The sequence below is a fragment of the Chiloscyllium punctatum genome, chromosome 13 (assembly GCF_047496795.1).
Source record: "Chiloscyllium punctatum isolate Juve2018m chromosome 13, sChiPun1.3, whole genome shotgun sequence".
NCBI classification, from domain to species: Eukaryota; Metazoa; Chordata; class Chondrichthyes; order Orectolobiformes; family Hemiscylliidae; genus Chiloscyllium; species Chiloscyllium punctatum.
The window spans coordinates 2,481,106-2,503,974 of NC_092751.1; positions in this window are offsets into that span (position 1 = coordinate 2,481,106).

Here is a 22,869-nt window from a genome sequence, read left to right on the forward strand (position 1 = left end):
CTGTCCCTTTTCTCTCTCTCTCTGTCTCTTTTCTCTCTCTCTTTCTGTCCATTTTCTCTCTCTCTTTCTGCCCCTTTTCTCTCTCTCTCTCTGTCCCTTTTCTCTCTCTCTCTGTCCCTTTTCTCTCTCTCTCTCTTTCCCTTTTCTCTCTCTCTCTCTGTCTGTCCCTTTTCTCTCTCTCTTTCTGTCCCTTTTCTCTCTCTATCTGTCCATTTTTTTCTCTCGCTGTCCCTTTTCTCTTTCTCTCTCTCAGTCCCTTTTCTCTCACTCTCTCTCTCTCTGTCCCTTTTCTGTCTCTCTATCTGTCCCTTTTCACTCTCTATCTGTCCCTTTTCTCTCTCTCTCTGTCTGTCCCTTCTCTCTCTCTCTCTCTGTCCCATTTCTCTCTCTATCTGTCTCTTTTTTTCTCTCGCTGTCCCTTTTCTCTTTCTCTCTCTCAGTCCCTTTTCTCTCACTCTCTCTCTCTGTCCCTTTTCTTTCTCTCTCTGTCCCTTTTCTCTCTCGCTTTCTGTCCCATTTCTCTCTCTCCGTCCCTTTTCTCTCTCTATTTCTGTCCCTTTTCTCTCTCTATCTGTCCCTTTTTTTCTCTCGCTGTCCCTTTTCTCTTTTTCTGTCTCAGTCCATTTTATCTCACTCTCTCTCTCTGTCCCTTTTCTTTCTTCTCCGTCTCTTTTCTCTCTCTCTTTCTGTCCCTTTTCTTTCTCTCCGTCCCTCTTCTGTCTCTCTTTCTGTCCCTTTTCTCTCTCTCTCGCTGTACCTATTCTCTCTCTCTCGCTGTCCCTTTTCTCTCTCTCTCTCAGTCCATTTCTCGCTCTCTTTCTGTCCCTTTTCTCTCTCTCTCTCTGTCCCTTTTCTCTCTCTCTCTGTCCCTTTTCTCTCTCTCTTTCAGTCCCTTTTCACTCTCTATCTGTCCCTTTTCTCTGTCTCTCTCTGTCCCATTTCTCTCTCTATCTGTCCCTTTTTTCTCTCGCTGTCCCTTTTCTCTTTCTCTCTCTCAGTTCCCTTTTCTCTCACTCTCTCTCTGTCCCTTTTCATTCTCTATCTGTCCCTTTTCTCTCTCGCTTTCTGTCCCTTTTTTCTCTCTCCGTCCCTTTTCTCTCTCTCTTTCTGTCCCTTTTCTCTCTTTATCTGTCCCTTTGGTTCTCTCGCTGTCCCTTTTCTCTTTCTCTCTCTCAGTCCATTTTATCTCACTCTCTCTCTCTGTCCCTTTTTTTTCTCTCTCCGTCTCTTTTCTGTAACTCTTTCTGTCCCTTCTCTCTCTCTCCGAAACTCTTCTGTCTCTCTTTCTGTCCCTTTTCTCTCTCTATCTGTCCCTTTTTTTATCTCGCTGTCCCTTTTCTCTTTCTCTCTCTCAGTCCCTTTTCTCTCTCTCTCTCTGTCCCTTCTCTCTCTCTCCGAAACTCTTCTGTCTCTCTTTCTGTCCCTTTTCACTCTCTATCTGTTCCTTTTCTCTCTCTCTCTCTGTCCCTTTTCTCTCTCTGTCTGTCCCTTTTTTATCTCGCTGTCCCTTTTCTTTCTCTCTCTCAGTCCCTTTTCTCTCAATCTCTCTCAGTCCCATTTCTCTCTCTCTCTTTTTCTCCCTTTTCACTCTCTATCTGTCCCTTTTCTCTCTCTCTCGCTGTCCCTTTTCTCTCTCTCTCGCTGTCCCTTTTCTCTCTCTCTTTCTGTCCCTTTTCTCTCTCTCTTTCTGTCCCTTTTCTCTCTCTCTTTCTGTCCCTTTTCTCTCTCTCTCTGTCCCTTTTCTCTCTCTCTCTCTGTCCCTTTTTTCTCTCTCTCTCTGTCCCTTTTCTCTCTCTCTCTCTGTCCCTTTTCTCTCTCTATCTGTCCCTTTTTTTCTCTCGCTGTCCCTTTTCTCTTTCTCTCTCTCAGTCCCTTTTCTCTCACTCTCTCTCTCTGTCCCTTTTCTGTCTCTCTATCTGTCCCTTTTCACTCTCCGTCTGTCCCTTTTCTCTCTCTCTCTGTCTGTCCCTTTTCTCTCTCTCTCTCTGTCCTATTTCTCTCTCTATCTGTCCCTTTTTTTCTATCGCTGTCCCTTTTCTCTTTCTCTCTCTCTGTCCCTTTTCTCTCACTCTCTCTCTCTCCGTCCCTTTTCTCTCTCGCTTTCTGTCCCTTTTCTCTCTCTCCGTCCCTTTTCTCTCTCTCTTTCTGTCCCTTTTCTCTCTCTATCTGTCCCTCTTTTTCTCTCGCTGTCCCTTTTCTCTTTCTCTCTCTCAGTCCATTTTATCTCACTCTCTCTCTCTGTCCCTTTTCTTTCTTCTCCGTCTCTTTTCTCTCTCTCTCTCTGTCCCTTTTCTCTTTCTCTCTCTGTCCCTTTTCTCTCACTCTCTCTCTCTCTCTGTCCCTTTTCTTTCTCTCCCCGTCCCTTTTCTCTCTCGCTTTCTGTCCCTTTTCACTCTCTCTCTGTTCCTTTTCTCTCTCTCTCTCTGTCCCTTTTCTCTCTCGCTTTCTGTCCCTTTTCTCTCTCTCCGTCCCTTTTCTCTCTCTCTCTCTCTGTCCCTTTTCTCTCTCTATCTGTCCCTTTTTTTCTCTCGCTGTCCCTTTTCTCTTTCTCTCTCTCAGTCCCTTTTCTCTCTCTCTTTCTGTCCCTTTTCACTCTCTACCTGTCCCTTTTCTCTCTCTCTCTGTCCCTTTTCTCTCTCTCTCTCTGTCCCATTTCTCTCACTCTCTCTCTCTCTCTGTCCCTTTTCTTTCTCTCCCCGTCCCTTTTCTCTCTCGCTTTCTGTCCCTTTTCACTCTCTCTCTGTTCCTTTTCTCTCTCTCTCTCTGTCCCTTTTCTCTCTCTCTTTCTGTCCCTTTTCACTCTCTGTCTGTCCCTTTTCTCTCTCTCTCACTGTCCCATTTCTCTCTCTATCTGTCCCTTTTTTTCTCTCGCTGTCCCTTTTCTCTTTCTCTCTCTCTGTCCCTTTTCTCTCACTCTCTGTCTCTCTGTCCCTTTTCTTTCTCTCCCCGTCCCTTTTCTCTCTCGCTTTCTGTCCCTTTTCTCTCTCTCCGTCCCTTTTCTCTCTCTCTTTCTGTCCCTTTTCTCTCTCTATCTGTCCCTTTTTTTCTCTCGCTGTCCCTTTTCTCTTTCTCTCTCTCAGTCCATTTTGTCTCACTCTCTCTCTCTGTCCCTTTTCTTTCTTCTCCGTCTCTTTTCTCTCTCTCTTTCTGTCCCTTTTCTCTCTCTCCGTCCCTCATCTGTCTCTCTTTCTGTCCCTTTTCTCTCTCTATCTGTCCCTTTTTTTCTCTCGCTGTCCCTTTTCTCTTTCTCTCTCTCAGTCCCTTTTCTCTCTCTCTCTCTGTCCCTTTTCTCTCTCTCTCTGTCCCTTTTCTCTCTCTCTTTCAGTCCCTTTTCACTCTCTATCTGTCCCTTTTCTCTCTCTCTCTGTCCCTTTTCTCTATATCTGTCCCTTTTTTTTCTCGCTGTCCCTTTTCTCTTTCTCTCTCTCAGTTCCCTTTTCTCTCACTCTCTCTCTGTCCCTTTTCTCTCTCTCTTTCTGTCCCTTTTCATTCTCTATCTGTCCCTTTTCTCTCTCTCTCTGTCCCTTTTCTCTCTCTCTTTCTGTCCCTTTTCATTCTCTGTCTGTCCCTTTTCTCTCTCTCTCTGTCCCTTTTCTCTCTTTCTCGCTGTCCCTTTTCTCTCTCTCTTTCTGTCCCTTTTCTCTCTCTCTTTCTGCCCCTTTTCTCTCTCTCTCTCTGTCCCTTTTCTCTCTCACTCTGTCCCTTTTCTCTCTCTATCTGTCCCTTTTTTTATATCGCTGTCCCTTTTCTCTTTCTCTCTCTCAGTCCATTTTATCTCACTCTCTCTCTCTGTCCCTTTTTTTTCTCTCTCCGTCTCTTTCCTGTCACTCTTTCTGTCCCTTCTCTCTCTCTCCGAAACTCTTCTGTCTCTCTTTCTGTCCCTTTTCACTCTCTATCTGCCCCTTTTTTTCTCTCGCTGTCCCTTTTCTCTTTCTCTCTCTCAGTCCCTTTTCTCTCTCTATCTGTCCCTTTTTTTCTTTCGCTGTCCCTTTTCTCTTTCTCTCTCTCAGTCCTTTTTCTCTCTCTCTTTCTGTCCCTTTTCACTCTCTATCTGTTCCTTTTCTCTCTCTCTCTCTGTCCCTTTTCTCTCTCTATCTGTACCTTTTTTATCTCGCAGTCCCTTTTCTTTCTCTCTCTCAGTCCCTTTTCTCTCAATCTCTCTCTGTCCCATTTCTCTCTCTCTCTTTTTCTCCCTTTTCACTCTCTATCTGTCCCTTTTCTCTCTCTCTCTGTCCCTTTTCTCCCTCTCTCTCTCTGTCCCTTTTCTCTCTCTCTCGCTGTCCCTTTTCTCTCACTCTCGCTGTCCCTTTTCTCTCTCTCTTTCTGTCCTTTTTCTCTCTCTCTTTCTGTCCCTTTTCTCTCTCTCTTTCTGTCCCTTTTCTCTCTCTCTCTGTCCCTTTTCTCTCTCTCTCTGTCCCTTTTCTCTTTCTCTCTCTGTCCCTTTTCTCTCTCTCTTTCTGTCCCTTTTCTCTCTCTATCTGTCCCTTTTTTTCTCTCGCTGTCCCTTTTCTCTTTCTCTCTCTCAGTCCCTTTTCTCTCACTCTCTCTCTCTGTCCCTTTTCTGTCTCTCTATCTGTCCCTTTTCACTCTCTATCTGTCCCTTTTCTCTCTCTCTCTGTCTGTCCCTTTTCTCTCTCGCTCTCTGTCCCATTTCTCTCTCTATCTGTCCCTTTTTTTCTATCGCTGTCCCTTTTCTCTTTCTCTCTCTCTGTCCCTTTTCTCTCACTCTCTCTCTCTCTGTCCCTTTTCTTTCTCTCTCCGTCCCTTTTCTCTCTCGCTTTCTGTCCCTTTTCTCTCTCTCCGTCCCTTTTCTCTCTCTCTTTCTGTCCCTTTTCTCTCTCTATCTGTCCCTTTTTTTCTCTCGCTGTCCCTTTTCTCTTTCTCTCTCTCAGTCCATTTTATCTCACTCTCTCTCTCTGTCCCTTTTCTTTCTTCTCCGTCTCTTTTCTCTCTCTCTCTGTCCCTTTTCTCTTTCTCTCTCTGTCCCTTTTCTCTCTCTCTCTCTCTGTCCCTTTTCTCTCTCTCTTTCTGTCCCTTTTCTCTCTCTATCTGTCCCTTTTTTCTCTCGCTGTCCCTTTTCTCTTTCTCTCTCTCAGTCCCTTTTCTCTCATTCTCTCTCTGTCCCTTTTCTGTCTCTGTATCTGTCCCTTTTCACTCTCTATCTGTCCCTTTTCTCTCTCTCTCTGTCTGTCCCTTCTCTCTCTCTCTCTCTGTCCCTTTTCTCTCTATATCTGTCCCATTTTTCTCTCTGTCTGTCCCTTCTCTCTCTCTCTCTCTGTCCCTTTTCTCTCTATATCTGTCCCTTTTTTCTCTCGCTGTCCCTTTTCTCTCTCTCTCTCTCTGTCCCTTTTGTCTCTCTCTCTGTCCCTTTTCTCTCTCTCTCTCTCTTTGTCCCTGTTCTGTCTCTCTCTGTCCCTTTTCTCTCTCTCTCTGTCCCTTTTTCTCTCTCGCTGTCCCTTTCCTCTTTCTCTCTATCAGTCCTTTTTCTCTCACTCTCTCTCTCTGTCCCTTTTTCCTCTCTGTCTTTCTGTCCCTTTTCACTGTCTAATTGTCCCTTTTCTCTCTCGCTCTCTGTCCCTTTTCTCTCTCTCTCGGTCCCTTTTCTCTCTCTCTCTGTCCCTTTTCTCTCTCTCTATCTGTCCCTTTCTCTCTCTCTCTGTCTCTTTTCTCTCTCTCTTTCTGTCCCTTTTCTGTCTCTATCTGTCCTTTTTTTTCTCTCGCTGTCCCTTTTCTCTTTCTCTCTCTCAGTTCCCTTTTCTCTCACTCTATCTCTGTCCCTTTTCTCTCTCTCTTTCTGTCCCTTTTCATTCTCTATCTGTCCCTTTTATCTCTCTCTCTGTCCCTTTTCTCTCTCTCTCTCTGTCCCTTTACTGTCTCTGTCCCTTTTTCTCTCTCTCTTTCTGTCCCTTTTCTCTATCTCTGTCTTTCCCTTTTCTCTCTCTCTCTGTCCCTTTTCACTCTCTCTCTGTCCCTTTTCTCTCTCTCTCTCTGTCCCTTTTCTCTCTCTCTCTGTCCCTTCTCTCGCTCTCTGTCCCTTTTCTCTCTCTCTATCTGTCCCTTTTCTCTCTCTCTCTGTCCATTTTCTCTCTCTCTCTGTCCCATTTCTCTCTCTCTATCTGTCCCTTTTCACTCTCTGTCTGTCCCTTTTCTCTCTCTCTATCTCTCTCTGTCCCTTTTCTCTCTCTCTCTGTCCCATTTCTCTCTCTATCTGTCCCTTTTTTTCTCTCGCTGTCCCTTTTCTCTTTCTCTCTCTCTGTCCCTTTCCTCTCACTCTCTCTCTGTCCCTTTTCTCTCACTCTCTCTCTCTGTCCCTTTTCTTTCTCTCTCCGTCCCTTTTCTCTCTCGCTTTCTGTCCCTTTTCTCTCTCTCCGTCCCTTTTCTCTCTCTCTTTCTGTCCCTTTTCTCTCTCTATCTGTCCCTTTTGTTCTCTCGCTGTCCCTTTTCTCTTTCTCTCTCTCAGTCCATTTAAACTCACTCTCTCTCTCTGTCCCTTTTCTTTCCCTCTCCGTCTCTTTTCTCTCTCTCTTTCTGTCCCTTTTCTCTCTCTCCGAAACTCTTCTGTCTCTCTTTCTGTACCTTTTCTCTCTCCATCTGTCCCTTTTTTTCTCTCGCTGTCCCTTTTCTCTTTCTCTCTCTCAGTCCCTTTTCTCTCTGTCTCTCTGTCCCTTTTATCTCTCTCTTTCCGGCCCTTTTCACTCTCTATCTGTCCCTTTTCTCTCTCTCTCCCTGTACCTTTTCTCTCTCTATCTGTCCCTTTTGTTCTCTCGCTGTCCCTTTTCTCTTTCTCTCTCTCAGTCCCTTTTCTCTCACTCTCTCTCTCTGTCCCTTTTCTTTCTCTCTTCGTCCCTTTTCTCTCTCTCTTTCTGTCCCTTTTCTCTCTCTCCGTCCCTTTTCTCTCTCTTTCATTCCATTTTCTCTCTCTATCTGTCCCTTCTTTTCTCTCGCTGTCCCTTTTCTTTCTCTCTCTCAGTCCCTTTTCTCTCACTCTCTCTCTCTGTCCCATTTCTCTCTCTCTCTTTCTCTCCCTTTTCACTCTCTATCTGTCCCTTTTCTCTCTCTCTCTGTCCCTTTTCTCTCTCTCTCTCTCTGTCCCTTTTCTCTCACTCTCTCTCACTCTGTCCCTTTTCTTTCTCTCCCCGTCCCTTTTCTCTCTCGCTTTCTGTCCCTTTTCACTCTCTCTCTGTTCCTTTTCTCTCTCTCTCTCTGTCCCATTTCTCTCTCTATCTGTCCCTTTTTTTCTCTCGCTGTCCCTTTTCTCTTTCTCTCTCGCTGTCCCTTTTCTCTTTCTCTCTCTCTGTCCCTTTTCTTTCTCTCCGTCCCTTTTCTCTCTCGCTTTCTGTCCCTTTTCTCTCTCTCCGAATCTCTTCTGTCTCTCTTTCTGTCCCTTTTCTCTCTCTATCTGTCACTTTTTTTCTCTCGCTGTCCCTTTTCTCTTTCTCTCTCTCAGTCCCTTTTCTCTCTCTCTTTCTGTCCCTTTTCACTCTCTATCTGTCCCTTTTCTCTCTCTCTCTGTCCCTTTTCTCTCTCTCTCTGTCCCTTTTCTCTCACTCTCTCTCTCTCTGTCCCTTTTCTTTCTCTCCCCGTCCCTTTTCTCACTCGCTTTCTGTCCCTTTTCACTCTCTATCTGTTCCTTTTCTCTCTCTCTCTCTGTCCCTTTTCTCTCTCTCTTTATGTCCCATTTCACTCTCTGTCTGTCCCTTTTCTCTCTCTCTCTCTGTCCCATTTCTCTCTCTAGCTGTCACTTTTTTTCTCTCTCTGTCCCTTTTCTCTTTCTCTCTCTCTGTCCCTTTTCTCTCACTCTCTGTCACTCTGTCCCTTTTCTTTCTCTCCCCGTCCCTTTTCTCTCTCGCTTTCTGTCCCTTTTCTCTCTCTCCGTCCCTTTTCTCTCTCTTTCTGTCCCTTTTCTCTCTCTATCTGTCCCTTTTTTTTCTCTCGCTGTCCCTTTTCTCTTTCTCTCTCTCAGTCCATTTTATCTCACTATCTCGCTCTGTCCCTTTTCTTTCTTCTCCGTCTCTTTTCTCTGTCTCATTTCTGTCCCTTTTCTCTCTCTCCGTCCCTCTTCTGTCTCTCTTTCTGTCCCTTTTCTCTCTCTATCTGTCCCTTTTATCTCTCGCTGTCCCTTTTCTCTTTCTCTCTCTCAGTCCCTTTTCTCTCTCTCTTTCTGTCCCTTTTCTCTCTCTCTCTCTGTCCCTTTTCTCTCTCTCTCTCTGTCCCTTCTCTCTCTCTTTCTGTCCCTTTTCACTCTCTATCTGTCCCTTTTCTCTCTCTCTCTGTCCCTTTTCTCTCTCTATCTGTCCCTTTTTTTTCTCGCTGTCCCTTTTCTCTTTCTCTCTCTCAGTTCCCTTTTCTCTCACTCTCTCTCTGTTCCTTTTCTCTCTCTCTTTCTGTCCCTTTTCATTCTCTATCTGTCCCTTTTCTCTCTCTCTGTCCCTTTTCTCTCTCTCACTCTCTGTCCCTTATCTCTCTCTCTCTGTCCCTTTTCTCTCTCTCTTTATGTCCCTTTTCATTCTCTATCTGTCCCTTTTCTCTCTCTCTCTGTCCCTTTTCTCTCTTTCTCGCTGTCCCTTTTCTCTCTCTCTCTTTCTGTCCATTTTCTCTCTCTCTTTCTGCCCCTTTTCTCTCTCTCTCTCTGTCCCTTTTCTCTCTCTCTCTGTCCCTTTTCTCTCTCTCTCTCTTTCCCTTTTCTCTCTCTCTCTCTGTCCCTTTTCTCTCTCTCTTTCTGTCCCTTTTCTCTCTCTATCTGTCCATTTTTTTCTCTCGCTGTCCCTTTTCTCTTTCTCTCTCTCAGTCCCTTTTCTCTCACTCTCTCTCTCTGTCCCTTTTCTGTCTCTCTATCTGTCCCTTTTCACTCTCTATCTGTCCCTTTTCTCTCTCTCTCTGTCTGTCCCTTTTCTCTCTCTCTCTCTGTCCCATTTCTCTCTCTATCTGTCCCTTTTTTTCTCTCGCTGTCCCTTTTCTCTTTCTCTCTCTCAGTCCCCTTTCTCTCACTCTCTCTCTCTGTCCCTTTTCTTTCTCTCTCTGTCCCTTTTCTCTCTCGCTTTCTGTCCCTTTTCTCTCTCTCCGTCCCTTTTCTCTCTCTATTTCTGTCCCTTTTCTCTCTCTATCTGTCCCTTTTTTTCTCTCGCTGTCCCTTTTCTCTTTTTCTCTCTCAGTCCATTTTATCTCACTCTCTCTCTCTGTCCCTTTTCTTTCTTCTCCGTCTGTTTTCTCTCTCTCTTTCTGTCCCTTTTCTCTCTCTCCGTCCCTCTTCTGTCTCTCTTTCTGTCCCTTTTCTCTCTCTCTCGCTGTACCTATTCTCTCTCTCTCGCTGTCCCTTTTCTCTCTCTCTCTCAGTCCATTTCCTCTCTCTCTTTCTGTCCCTTTTCTCTCTCTCTCTCTCTGTCCCTTTTCTCTCTCTCTCTGTCCCTTTTCTCTCTCTCTTTCAGTCCCTTTTCACTCTCTATCTGTCCCTTTTCTCTGTCTCTCTCTGTCCCATTTCTCTCTCTATCTGTCCCTTTTTTCTCTCGCTGTCCCTTTTCTCTTTCTCTCTCTCAGTTCCCTTTTCTCTCACTCTCTCTCTGTCCCTTTTCATTCTCTATCTGTCCCTTTTCTCTCTCGCTTTCTGTCCCTTTTTTCTCTCTCCGTCCCTTTTCTCTCTCTCTTTCTGTCCCTTTTCTCTCTTTATCTGTCCCTTTTGTTCTCTCGCTGTCCCTTTTCTCTTTCTCTCTCTCAGTCCATTTTATCTCACTCTCTCTCTCTGTCCCTTTTTTTTCTCTCTCCGTCTCTTTTCTGTCACTCTTTCTGTCCCTTCTCTCTCTCTCCGAAACTCTTCTGTCTCTCTTTCTGTCCCTTTTCTCTCTCTATCTGTCCCTTTTTTTCTCTCGCTGTCCCTTTTCTCTTTCTCTCTCTCAGTCCCTTTTCTCTCTCTCTTTCTGTCCCTTCTCTCTCTCTCCGAAACTCTTCTGTCTCTCTTTCTGTCCCTTTTCACTCTCTATCTGTTCCTTTTCTCTCTCTCTCTCTGTCCTTTTTCTCTCTCTGTCTGTCCCTTTTTTATCTCGCTGTCCCTTTTCTTTCTCTCTCTCAGTCCCTTTTCTCTCAATCTCTCTCTGTCCCATTTCTCTCTCTCTCTTTTTCTCCCTTTTCACTCTCTATCTGTCCCTTTTCTCTCTCTCTCGCTGTCCCTTTTCTCTCTCTCTCGCTGTCCCTTTTCTCTCTCTCTTTCTGTCCCTTTTCTCTCTCTCTTTCTGTCCCTTTTCTCTCTCTCTTTCTGTCCCTTTTCTCTCTCTCTCTGTCCCTTTTCTCTCTCTCTCTCTGTCCCTTTTTTCTCTCTCTCTCGGTCCCTTTTCTCTCTCTCTCTCTGTCCCTTTTCTCTCTCTATCTGTCCCTTTTTTTCTCCCGCTGTCCCTTTTCTCTTTCTCTCTCTCAGTCCCTTTTCTCTCACTCTCTCTCTCTGTCCCTTTTCTGTCTCTCTATCTGTCCCTTTTCACTCTCTATCTGTCCCTTTTCTCTCTCTCTCTGTCTGTCCCTTTTCTCTCTCTCTCTCTGTCCTATTTCTCTCTCTATCTGTCCCTTTTTTTCTATCGCTGTCCCTTTTCTCTTTCTCTCTCTCTGTCCCTTTTCTCTCACTCTCTCTTTCTCCATCCCTTTTCTCTCTCGCTTTCTGTCCCTTTTCTCTCTCTCCGTCCCTTTTCTCTCTCTCTTTCTGTCCCTTTTCTCTCTCTATCTGTCCCTTTTTTTCTCTCGCTGTCCCTTTTCTCTTTCTCTCTCTCAGTCCATTTTATCTCACTCTCTCTATCTGTCCCTTTTCTTTCTTCTCCGTCTCTTTTCTCTCTCTCTCTCTGTCCCTTTTCTCTTTCTCTCTCTGTCCCTTTTCTCTCTCTCTCTCTGTCCCTTTTCTCTCTCTATCTGTCCCTTTTTTTCTCTCGCTGTTCCTTTTCTCTTTCTCTCTCTCAGTCCCTTTTCTCCCTCTCTTTCTGTCCCTTTTCTCTCTCTCTCTCTGTCCCTTTTCTCTCTCTCTCTGTCCCTTTTCTCTCTCTCTTTCTGTCCCTTTTCACTCTCTATCTGTCCCTTTTCTCTCTCTCTCTGTCCCTTTTCTCTCTCTCTCTCTGTCCCATTTCTCTCACTCTCTCTCTCTCTCTGTCCCTTTTCTTTCTCTCCCCGTCCCTTTTCTCTCTCGCTTTCTGTCCCTTTTCACTCTCTCTCTGTTCCTTTTCTCTCTCTCTCTCTGTCCCTTTTCTCTCTCTCTTTCTGTCCCTTTTCACTCTCTGTCTGTCCCTTTTCTCTCTCTCTCACTGTCCCATTTCTCTCTCTATCTGTCCCTTTTTTTCTCTCGCTGTCCCTTTTCTCTTTCTCTCTCTCTGTCCCTTTTCTCTCACTCTCTGTCTCTCTGTCCCTTTTCCTTCTCTCCCCGTCCCTTTTCTCTCTCGCTTTCTGTCCCTTTTCTCTCTCTCCGTCCCTTTTCTCTCTCTCTTTCTGTCCCTTTTCTCTCTCTATCTGTCCCTTTTTTTCTCTCGCTGTCCCTTTTCTCTTTCTCTCTCTCAGTCCATTTTGTCTCACTCTCTCTCTCTGTCCCTTTTCTTTCTTCTCCGTCTCTTTTCTCTCTCTCTTTCTGTCCCTTTTCTCTCTCTCCGTCCCTCATCTGTCTCTCTTTCTGTCCCTTTTCTCTCTCTATCTGTCCCTTTTTTTCTCTCGCTGTCCCTTTTCTCTTTCTCTCTCTCAGTCCCTTTTCTCTCTCTCTTTCTGTCCCTTTTCTCTCTCTCTCTCTGTCCCTTTTCTCTCTCTCTCTCTGTCCCTTTTCTCTTTCTCTCTCTGTCCCTTTTCTCTCTCTCTCTCTGTCCCTTTTCTCTCTCTATCTGTCCCTTTTTTTCTCTCGCTGTTCCTTTTCTCTTTCTCTCTCTCAGTCCCTTTTCTCTCTCTCTTTCTGTCCCTTTTCTCTCTCTCTCTCTGTCCCTTTTCTCTCTCTCTCTGTCCCTTTTCTCTCTCTCTTTCTGTCCCTTTTCACTCTCTATCTGTCCCTTTTCTCTCTCTCTCTGTCCCTTTTCTCTCTCTCTCTCTGTCCCATTTCTCTCACTCTCTCTCTCTCTCTGTCCCTTTTCTTTCTCTCCCCGTCCCTTTTCTCTCTCGCTTTCTGTCCCTTTTCACTCTCTCTCTGTTCCTTTTCTCTCTCTCTCTCTGTCCCTTTTCTCTCTCTCTTTCTGTCCCTTTTCACTCTCTGTCTGTCCCTTTTCTCTCTCTCTCACTGTCCCATTTCTCTCTCTATCTGTCCCTTTTTTTCTCTCGCTGTCCCTTTTCTCTTTCTCTCTCTCTGTCCCTTTTCTCTCACTCTCTGTCTCTCTGTCCCTTTTCTTTCTCTCCCCGTCCCTTTTCTCTCTCGCTTTCTGTCCCTTTTCTCTCCCTCCGTCCCTTTTCTCTCTCTCTTTCTGTCCCTTTTCTCTCTCTATCTGTCCCTTTTTTTCTCTCGCTGTCCCTTTTCTCTTTCTCTCTCTCAGTCCATTTTGTCTCACTCTCTCTCTCTGTCCCTTTTCTTTCTTCTCCGTCTCTTTTCTCTCTCTCTTGCTGTCCCTTTTCTCTCTCTCCGTCCCTCATCTGTCTCTCTTTCTGTCCCTTTTCTCTCTCTATCTGTCCCTTTTTTCTCTCGCTGTCCCTTTTCTCTTTCTCTCTCTCAGTCCCTTTTCTCTCTCTCTTTCTGTCCCTTTTCTCTCTCTCTCTCTGTCCCTTTTCTCTCTCTCTCTGTCCCTTTTCTCTCTCTCTTTCTGTCCCTTTTCACTCTCTATCTGTCCCTTTTCTCTCTCTCTCTGTCCCTTTTCTCTCTATCTGTCCCTTTTTATTCTCGCTGTCCCTTTTCTCTTTCTCTCTCTCAGTTCCCTTTTCTCTCACTCTCTCTCTGTCCCTTTTCTCTCTCTCTTTCTGTCCCTTTTCATTCTCTATCTGTCCCTTTTCTCTCTCTCCCTGTCCCTTTTCTCTCTCTCTCTGTCCCTTCTCTCTCTCTCTTTCTGTCCCTTTTCTCTCTCTATCTGTCCCTTTTTTTCTCTCGCTGTCCCTTTTCTCTTTCTCTCTCTCAGTCCATTTTGTCTCACTCTCTCTCTCTGTCCCTTTTCTTTCTTCTCCGTCTCTTTTCTCTCTCTCTTTCTGTCCCTTTTCTCTCTCTCCGTCCCTCATCTGTCTCTCTTTCTGTCCCTTTTCTCTCTCTATCTGTCCCTTTTTTTCTCTCGCTGTACCTTTTCTCTTTCTCTCTCTCAGTCCCTTTTCTCTCTCTCTTTCTGTCCCTTTTCTCTCTCTCTCTCTGTCCCTTTTCTCTCTCTCTCTCTGTCCCTTTTCTCTTTCTCTCTCTGTCCCTTTTCTCTCTCTCTCTCTGTCCCTTTTCTCTCTCTATCTGTCCCTTTTTTTCTCTCGCTGTTCCTTTTCTCTTTCTCTCTCTCAGTCCCTATTCTCTCTCTCTTTCTGTCCCTTTTCTCTCTCTCTCTCTGTCCCTTTTCTCTCTCTCTCTGTCCCTTTTCTCTCTCTCTTTCTGTCCCTTTTCACTCTCTATCTGTCCCTTTTCTCTCTCTCTCTGTCCCTTTTCTCTCTCTCTCTCTGTCCCATTTCTCTCTCTCTCTCTCTCTCTCTGTCCCTTTTCTTTCTCTCCCCGTCCCTTTTCTCTCTCGCTTTCTGTCCCTTTTCACTCTCTCTCTGTTCCTTTTCTCTCTCTCTCTCTGTCCCTTTTCTCTCTCTCTTTCTGTCCCTTTTCACTCTCTGTCTGTCCCTTTTCTCTCTCTCTCACTGTCCCATTTCTCTCTCTATCTGTCCCTTTTTTTCTCTCGCTGTCCCTTTTCTCTTTCTCTCTCTCTGTCCCTTTTCTCTCACTCTCTGTCTCTCTGTCCCTTTTCTTTCTCTCCCCGTCCCTTTTCTCTCTCGCTTTCTGTCCCTTTTCTCTCTCTCCGTCCCTTTTCTCTCTCTCTTTCTGTCCCTTTTCTCTCTCTATCTGTCCCTTTTTTTCTCTCGCTGTCCCTTTTCTCTTTCTCTCTCTCAGTCCATTTTGTCTCACTCTCTCTCTCTGTCCCTTTTCTTTCTTCTCCGTCTCTTTTCTCTCTCTCTTTCTGTCCCTTTTCTCTCTCTCCGTCCCTCATCTGTCTCTCTTTCTGTCCCTTTTCTCTCTCTATCTGTCCCTTTTTTTCTCTCGCTGTCCCTTTTCTCTTTCTCTCTCTCAGTCGCTTTTCTCTCTCTCTTTCTGTCCCTTTTCTCTCTCTCTCTCTGTCCCTTTTCTCTCTCTCTCTGTCCCTTTTCTCTCTCTCTTTCAGTCCCTTTTCACTCTCTATCTGTCCCTTTTCTCTCTCTCTCTGTCCCTTTTCTCTATATCTGTCCCTTTTTTTCTCGCTGTCCCTTTTCTCTTTCTCTCTCTCAGTTCCCTTTTCTCTCACTCTCTCTCTGTCCCTTTTCTCTCTCTCTTTCTGTCCCTTTTCATTCTCTATCTGTCCCTTTTCTCTCTCTCTCTGTTCCTTTTCTCTCTCTCTTTCTGTCCCTTTTCATTCTCTGTCTGTCCCTTTTCTCTCTCTCTCTGTCCCTTTTCTCTCTTTCTCGCTGTCCCTTTTCTCTCTCTCTTTCTGTCCCTTTTCTCTCTCTCTTTCTGCCCCTTTTCTCTCTCTCTCTCTGTCCCTTTTCTCTCTCACTCTGTCCCTTTTCTCTCTCTATCTGTCCCTTTTTTTATATCGCTGTCCCTTTTCTCTTTCTCTCTCTCAGTCCATTTTATCTCACTCTCTCTCTGTCCCTTTTTTTTCTCTCTCCGTCTCTTTCCTGTCACTCTTTCTGTCCCTTCTCTCTCTCTCCGAAACTCTTCTGTCTCTCTTTCTGTCCCTTTTCACTCTCTATCTGTCCCTTTTTTTCTCTCGCTGTCCCTTTTCTCTTTCTCTCTCTCAGTCCTTTTTCTCTCTCTCTTTCTGTCCCTTTTCACTCTCTATCTGTTCCTTTTCTCTCTCTCTCTCTGTCCCTTTTCTCTCTCTATCTGTACCTTTTTTATCTCGCAGTCCCTTTTCTTTCTCTCTCTCAGTCCCTTTTCTCTCAATCTCTCTCTGTCCCATTTCTCTCTCTCTCTTTTTCTCCCTTTTCACTCTCTATCTGTCCCTTTTCTCTCTCTCTCTGTCCCTTTTCTCCCTCTCTCTCTCTGTCCCTTTTCTCTCTCTCTCGCTGTCCCTTTTCTCTCACTCTCGCTGTCCCTTTTCTCTCTCTCTTTCTGTCCTTTTTCTCTCTCTCTTTCTGTCCCTTTTCTCTCTCTCTTTCTGTCCCTTTTCTCTCTCTCTCTGTCCCTTTTCTCTCTCTCTCTGTCCCTTTTCTCTTTCTCTCTGTCCCTTTTCTCTCTCTCTTTCTGTCCCTTTTCTCTCTCTATCTGTCCCTTTTTTTCTCTCGCTGTCCCTTTTCTCTTTCTCTCTCTCAGTCCCTTTTCTCTCACTCTCTCTCTCTGTCCCTTTTCTGTCTCTCTATCTGTCCCTTTTCACTCTCTATCTGTCCCTTTTCTCTCTCTCTCTGTCTGTCCCTTTTCTCTCTCGCTCTCTGTCCCATTTCTCTCTCTATCTGTCCCTTTTTTTCTATCGCTGTCCCTTTTCTCTTTCTCTCTCTCTGTCCCTTTTCTCTCACTCTCTCTCTCTCTGTCCCTTTTCTTTCTCTCTCCGTCCCTTTTCTCTCTCGCTTTCTGTCCCTTTTCTCTCTCTCCGTCCCTTTTCTCTCTCTCTTTCTGTCCCTTTTCTCTCTCTATCTGTCCCTTTTTTTCTCTCGCTGTCCCTTTTCTCTTTCTCTCTCTCAGTCCATTTTATCTCACTCTCTCTCTCTGTCCCTTTTCTTTCTTCTCCGTCTCTTTTCTCTCTCTCTCTGTCCCTTTTCTCTTTCTCTCTCTGTCCCTTTTCTCTCTCTCTCTCTGTCCCTTTTCTCTCTCTCTTTCTGTCCCTTTTCTCTCTCTATCTGTCCCTTTTTTCTCTCGCTGTCCCTTTTCTCTTTCTCTCTCTCAGTCCCTTTTCTCTCATTCTCTCTCTGTCCCTTTTCTGTCTCTGTATCTGTCCCTTTTCACTCTCTATCTGTCCCTTTTCTCTCTCTCTCTGTCTGTCCCTTCTCTCTCTCTCTCTCTGTCCCTTTTCTCTCTATATCTGTCCCTTTTTTCTCTCGCTGTCCCTTTTCTCTTTCTCTCTCTCAGTCCCCTTTCTCTCTCTCTTTCTGTCCCTTTTCTCTCTCTCTCTCTGTCATTTTTCTCTCTCTATCTGTCCCTTTTTTTCTCTCGCTGTCCCTTTTCTTTTTCTCTCCATCAGTCCTTTTTCTCTCACTCTCTCTCTCTGTCCCTTTTATCTCTCTCTCTTTCTGTCCCTTTTCACTTTCTAAATGTCCCTTTTCTCTCTCTCTCTCTCTGTCCCTTTTCTCTCTCTCTCTGTCCCTTTTCTCTCTCTCTCTCTCTTTGTCCCTGTTCTCTCTCTCTCTGTCCCTTTTCTCTCTCTCTCTGTCCCTTTTTCTCTCTCGCTGTCCCTTTCCTCTTTCTCTCTATCAGTCCTTTTTCTCTCACTCTCTCTCTCTGTCCCTTTTTCCTCTCTGTCTTTCTGTCCCTTTTCACTGTCTAATTGTCCCTTTTCTCTCTCGCTCTCTGTCCCTTTTCTCTCTCTCTCGGTCCCTTTTCTCTCTCTCTCTGTCCCTTTTCTCTCTCTCTATCTGTCCCTTTCTCTCTCTCTCTGTCTCTTTTCTCTCTCTCTTTCTGTCCCTTTTCTGTCTCTATCTGTCCTTTTTTTTCTCTCGCTGTCCCTTTTCTCTTTCTCTCTCTCAGTTCCCTTTTCTCTCACTCTATCTCTGTCCCTTTTCTCTCTCTCTTTCTGTCCCTTTTCATTCTCTATCTGTCCCTTTTATCTCTCTCTCTGTCCCTTTTCTCTCTCTCTCTCTGTCCCTTTACTGTCTCTGTCCCTTTTTCTCTCTCTCTTTCTGTCCCTTTTCTCTATCTCTGTCTTTCCCTTTTCTCTCTCTCTCTGTCCCTTTTCACTCTCTCTCTGTCCCTTTTCTCTCTCTCTCTCTGTCCCTTTTCTCTCTCTCTCTGTCCCTTCTCTCGCTCTCTGTCCCTTTTCTCTCTCTCTATCTGTCCCTTTTCTCTCTCTCTCTGTCCATTTTCTCTCTCTCTCTGTCCCATTTCTCTCTCTCTATCTGTCCCTTTTCACTCTCTGTCTGTCCCTTTTCTCTCTCTCTCTCTGTCCCATTTCTTTCTTCTCCGTCTCTTTTCTCTCTCTCTCTGTCCCTTTTCTCTTTCTCTCTCTGTCCCTTTTCTCTCTCTCTCTCTCCGTCCCTTTTCTCTCTCGCTTTCTGTCCCTTTTCTCTCTCTCCGAATCTCTTCTGTCTCTCTTTCTGTCCCTTTTCTCTCTCTATCTGTCACTTTTTTTCTCTCGCTGTCCCTTTTCTCTTTCTCTCTCTCAGTCCCTTTTCTCTCTCTCTTTCTGTCCCTTTTCACTCTCTATCTGTCCCTTTTCTCTCTCTCTCTGTCCCTTTTCTCTCTCTCTCTGTCCCTTTTCTCTCACTCTCTCTCTCTCTGTCCCTTTTCTTTCTCTCCCCGTCCCTTTTCTCACTCGCTTTCTGTCCCTTTTCACTCTCTATCTGTTCCTTTTCTCTCTCTCTCTCTGTCCCTTTTCTCTCTCTCTTTATGTCCTATTTCACTCTCTGTCTGTCCCTTTTCTCTCTCTCTCTCTGTCCCATTTCTCTCTCTAGCTGTCACTTTTTTTCTCTCTCTGTCCCTTTTCTCTTTCTCTCTCTCTGTCCCTTTTCTCTCACTCTCTGTCACTCTGTCCCTTTTCTTTCTCTCCCCGTCCCTTTTCTCTCTCGCTTTCTGTCCCTTTTCTCTCTCTCCGTCCCTTTTCTCTCTCTTTCTGTCCCTTTTCTCTCTCTGTCTGTCCCTTTTTTTTCTCTCGCTGTCCCTTTTCTCTTTCTCTCTCTCAGTCCATTTTATCTCACTATCTCGCTCTGTCCCTTTTCTTTCTTCTCCGTCTCTTTTCTCTGTCTCATTTCTGTCCCTTTTCTCTCTCTCCGTCCCACTTCTGTCTCTCTTTCTGTCCCTTTTCTCTCTCTATCTGTCCCTTTTATCTCTCGCTGTCCCTTTTCTCTTTCTCTCTCTCAGTCCCTTTTCTCTCTCTCTTTCTGTCCCTTTTCTCTCTCTCTCTCTGTCCCTTTTCTCTCTCTCTCTCTGTCCCTTCTCTCTCTCTCTCTCTGTCCCTTTTCTCTCTCTATCTGTCCCTTTTTTTTCTCGCTGTCCCTTTTCTCTTTCTCTCTCTCAGTCCCTTTTCTCTCACTCTCTCTCTCTGTCCCTTTTCTGTCTCTCTATCTGTCCCTTTTCACTCTCTATCTGTCCCTTTTCTCTCTCTCTCTGTCTGTCCCTTTTCTCTCTCTCTCTCTGTCCCATTTCTCTCTCTATCTGTCCCTTTTTTTCTCTCGCTGTCCCTTTTCTCTTTCTCTCTCTCAGTCCCCTTTCTCTCACTCTCTCTCTCTGTCCCTTTTCTTTCTCTCTCTGTCCCTTTTCTCTCTCGCTTTCTGTCCCTTTTCTCTCTCTCCGTCCCTTTTCTCTCTCTATTTCTGTCCCTTTTCTCTCTCTATCTGTCCCTTTTTTTCTCTCGCTGTCCCTTTTCTCTTTTTCTCTCTCAGTCCATTTTATCTCACTCTCTCTCTCTGTCCCTTTTCTTTCTTCTCCGTCTGTTTTCTCTCTCTCTTTCTGTCCCTTTTCTCTCTCTCCGTCCCTCTTCTGTCTCTCTTTCTGTCCCTTTTCTCTCTCTCTCGCTGTACCTATTCTCTCTCTCTCGCTGTCCCTTTTCTCTCTCTCTCTCAGTCCATTTCCTCTCTCTCTTTCTGTCCCTTTTCTCTCTCTCTCTCTCTGTCCCTTTTCTCTCTCTCTCTGTCCCTTTTCTCTCTCTCTTTCAGTCCCTTTTCACTCTCTATCTGTCCCTTTTCTCTGTCTCTCTCTGTCCCATTTCTCTCTCTATCTGTCCCTTTTTTCTCTCGCTGTCCCTTTTCTCTTTCTCTCTCTCAGTTCCCTTTTCTCTCACTCTCTCTCTGTCCCTTTTCATTCTCTATCTGTCCCTTTTCTCTCTCGCTTTCTGTCCCTTTTTTCTCTCTCCGTCCCTTTTCTCTCTCTCTTTCTGTCCCTTTTCTCTCTTTATCTGTCCCTTTTGTTCTCTCGCTGTCCCTTTTCTCTTTCTCTCTCTCAGTCCATTTTATCTCACTCTCTCTCTCTGTCCCTTTTTTTTCTCTCTCCGTCTCTTTTCTGTCACTCTTTCTGTCCCTTCTCTCTCTCTCCGAAACTCTTCTGTCTCTCTTTCTGTCCCTTTTCTCTCTCTATCTGTCCCTTTTTTTCTCTCGCTGTCCCTTTTCTCTTTCTCTCTCTCAGTCCCTTTTCTCTCTCTCTTTCTGTCCCTTCTCTCTCTCTCCGAAACTCTTCTGTCTCTCTTTCTGTCCCTTTTCACTCTCTATCTGTTCCTTTTCTCTCTCTCTCTCTGTCCTTTTTCTCTCTCTGTCTGTCCCTTTTTTATCTCGCTGTCCCTTTTCTTTCTCTCTCTCAGTCCCTTTTCTCTCAATCTCTCTCTGTCCCATTTCTCTCTCTCTCTTTTTCTCCCTTTTCACTCTCTATCTGTCCCTTTTCTCTCTCTCTCGCTGTCCCTTTTCTCTCTCTCTCGCTGTCCCTTTTCTCTCTCTCTTTCTGTCCCTTTTCTCTCTCTCTTTCTGTCCCTTTTCTCTCTCTCTTTCTGTCCCTTTTCTCTCTCTCTCTGTCCCTTTTCTCTCTCTCTCTCTGTCCCTTTTTTCTCTCTCTCTCGGTCCCTTTTCTCTCTCTCTCTCTGTCCCTTTTCTCTCTCTATCTGTCCCTTTTTTTCTCCCGCTGTCCCTTTTCTCTTTCTCTCTCTCAGTCCCTTTTCTCTCACTCTCTCTCTCTGTCCCTTTTCTGTCTCTCTATCTGTCCCTTTTCACTCTCTATCTGTCCCTTTTCTCTCTCTCTCTGTCTGTCCCTTTTCTCTCTCTCTCTCTGTCCTATTTCTCTCTCTATCTGTCCCTTTTTTTCTATCGCTGTCCCTTTTCTCTTTCTCTCTCTCTGTCCCTTTTCTCTCACTCTCTCTTTCTCCATCCCTTTTCTCTCTCGCTTTCTGTCCCTTTTCTCTCTCTCCGTCCCTTTTCTCTCTCTCTTTCTGTCCCTTTTCTCTCTCTATCTGTCCCTTTTTTTCTCTCGCTGTCCCTTTTCTCTTTCTCTCTCTCAGTCCATTTTATCTCACTCTCTCTATCTGTCCCTTTTCTTTCTTCTCCGTCTCTTTTCTCTCTCTCTTTCTGTCCCTTTTCTCTTTCTCTCTCTGTCCCTTTTCTCTCTCTCTCTCTGTCCCTTTTCTCTCTCTATCTGTCCCTTTTTTTCTCTCGCTGTTCCTTTTCTCTTTCTCTCTCTCAGTCCCTTTTCTCTCTCTCTTTCTGTCCCTTTTCTCTCTCTCTCTCTGTCCCTTTTCTCTCTCTCTCTGTCCCTTTTCTCTCTCTCTTTCTGTCCCTTTTCACTCTCTATCTGTCCCTTTTCTCTCTCTCTCTGTCCCTTTTCTCTCTCTCTCTCTGTCCCATTTCTCTCACTCTCTCTCTCTCTCTGTCCCTTTTCTTTCTCTCCCCGTCCCTTTTCTCTCTCGCTTTCTGTCCCTTTTCACTCTCTCTCTGTTCCTTTTCTCTCTCTCTCTCTGTCCCTTTTCTCTCTCTCTTTCTGTCCCTTTTCACTCTCTGTCTGTCCCTTTTCTCTCTCTCTCACTGTCCCATTTCTCTCTCTATCTGTCCCTTTTTTTCTCTCGCTGTCCCTTTTCTCTTTCTCTCTCTCTGTCCCTTTTCTCTCACTCTCTGTCTCTCTGTCCCTTTTCCTTCTCTCCCCGTCCCTTTTCTCTCTCGCTTTCTGTCCCTTTTCTCTCTCTCCGTCCCTTTTCTCTCTCTCTTTCTGTCCCTTTTCTCTCTCTATCTGTCCCTTTTTTTCTCTCGCTGTCCCTTTTCTCTTTCTCTCTCTCAGTCCATTTTGTCTCACTCTCTCTCTCTGTCCCTTTTCTTTCTTCTCCGTCTCTTTTCTCTCTCTCTTTCTGTCCCTTTTCTCTCTCTCCGTCCCTCATCTGTCTCTCTTTCTGTCCCTTTTCTCTCTCTATCTGTCCCTTTTTTTCTCTCGCTGTCCCTTTTCTCTTTCTCTCTCTCAGTCCCTTTTCTCTCTCTCTTTCTGTCCCTTTTCTCTCTCTCTCTCTGTCCCTTTTCTCTCTCTCTCTCTGTCCCTTTTCTCTTTCTCTCTCTGTCCCTTTTCTCTCTCTCTCTCTGTCCCTTTTCTCTCTCTATCTGTCCCTTTTTTTCTCTCGCTGTTCCTTTTCTCTTTCTCTCTCTCAGTCCCTTTTCTCTCTCTCTTTCTGTCCCTTTTCTCTCTCTCTCTCTGTCCCTTTTCTCTCTCTCTCTGTCCCTTTTCTCTCTCTCTTTCTGTCCCTTTTCACTCTCTATCTGTCCCTTTTCTCTCTCTCTCTGTCCCTTTTCTCTCTCTCTCTCTGTCCCATTTCTCTCACTCTCTCTCTCTCTCTGTCCCTTTTCTTTCTCTCCCCGTCCCTTTTCTCTCTCGCTTTCTGTCCCTTTTCACTCTCTCTCTGTTCCTTTTCTCTCTCTCTCTCTGTCCCTTTTCTCTCTCTCTTTCTGTCCCTTTTCACTCTCTGTCTGTCCCTTTTCTCTCTCTCTCACTGTCCCATTTCTCTCTCTATCTGTCCCTTTTTTTCTCTCGCTGTCCCTTTTCTCTTTCTCTCTCTCTGTCCCTTTTCTCTCACTCTCTGTCTCTCTGTCCCTTTTCTTTCTCTCCCCGTCCCTTTTCTCTCTCGCTTTCTGTCCCTTTTCTCTCCCTCCGTCCCTTTTCTCTCTCTCTTTCTGTCCCTTTTCTCTCTCTATCTGTCCCTTTTTTTCTCTCGCTGTCCCTTTTCTCTTTCTCTCTCTCAGTCCATTTTGTCTCACTCTCTCTCTCTGTCCCTTTTCTTTCTTCTCCGTCTCTTTTCTCTCTCTCTTGCTGTCCCTTTTCTCTCTCTCCGTCCCTCATCTGTCTCTCTTTCTGTCCCTTTTCTCTCTCTATCTGTCCCTTTTTTTCTCTCGCTGTCCCTTTTCTCTTTCTCTCTCTCAGTCCCTTTTCTCTCTCTCTTTCTGTCCCTTTTCTCTCTCTTTCTCTGTCCCTTTTCTCTCTCTCTCTGTCCCTTTTCTCTCTCTCTTTCTGTCCCTTTTCACTCTCTATCTGTCCCTTTTCTCTCTCTCTCTGTCCCTTTTCTCTCTATCTGTCCCTTTTTATTCTCGCTGTCCCTTTTCTCTTTCTCTCTCTCAGTTCCCTTTTCTCTCACTCTCTCTCTGTCCCTTTTCTCTCTCTCTTTCTGTCCCTTTTCATTCTCTATCTGTCCCTTTTCTCTCTCTCCCTGTCCCTTTTCTCTCTCTCTCTGTCCCTTCTCTCTCTCTCTTTCTGTCCCTTTTCTCTCTCTATCTGTCCCTTTTTTTCTCTCGCTGTCCCTTTTCTCTTTCTCTCTCTCAGTCCATTTTGTCTCACTCTCTCTCTCTGTCCCTTTTCTTTCTTCTCCGTCTCTTTTCTCTCTCTCTTTCTGTCCCTTTTCTCTCTCTCCGTCCCTCATCTGTCTCTCTTTCTGTCCCTTTTCTCTCTCTATCTGTCCCTTTTTTTCTCTCGCTGTACCTTTTCTCTTTCTCTCTCTCAGTCCCTTTTCTCTCTCTCTTTCTGTCCCTTTTCTCTCTCTCTCTCTGTCCCTTTTCTCTCTCTCTCTCTGTCCCTTTTCTCTTTCTCTCTCTGTCCCTTTTCTCTCTCTCTCTCTGTCCCTTTTCTCTCTCTATCTGTCCCTTTTTTTCTCTCGCTGTTCCTTTTCTCTTTCTCTCTCTCAGTCCCTTTTCTCTCTCTCTTTC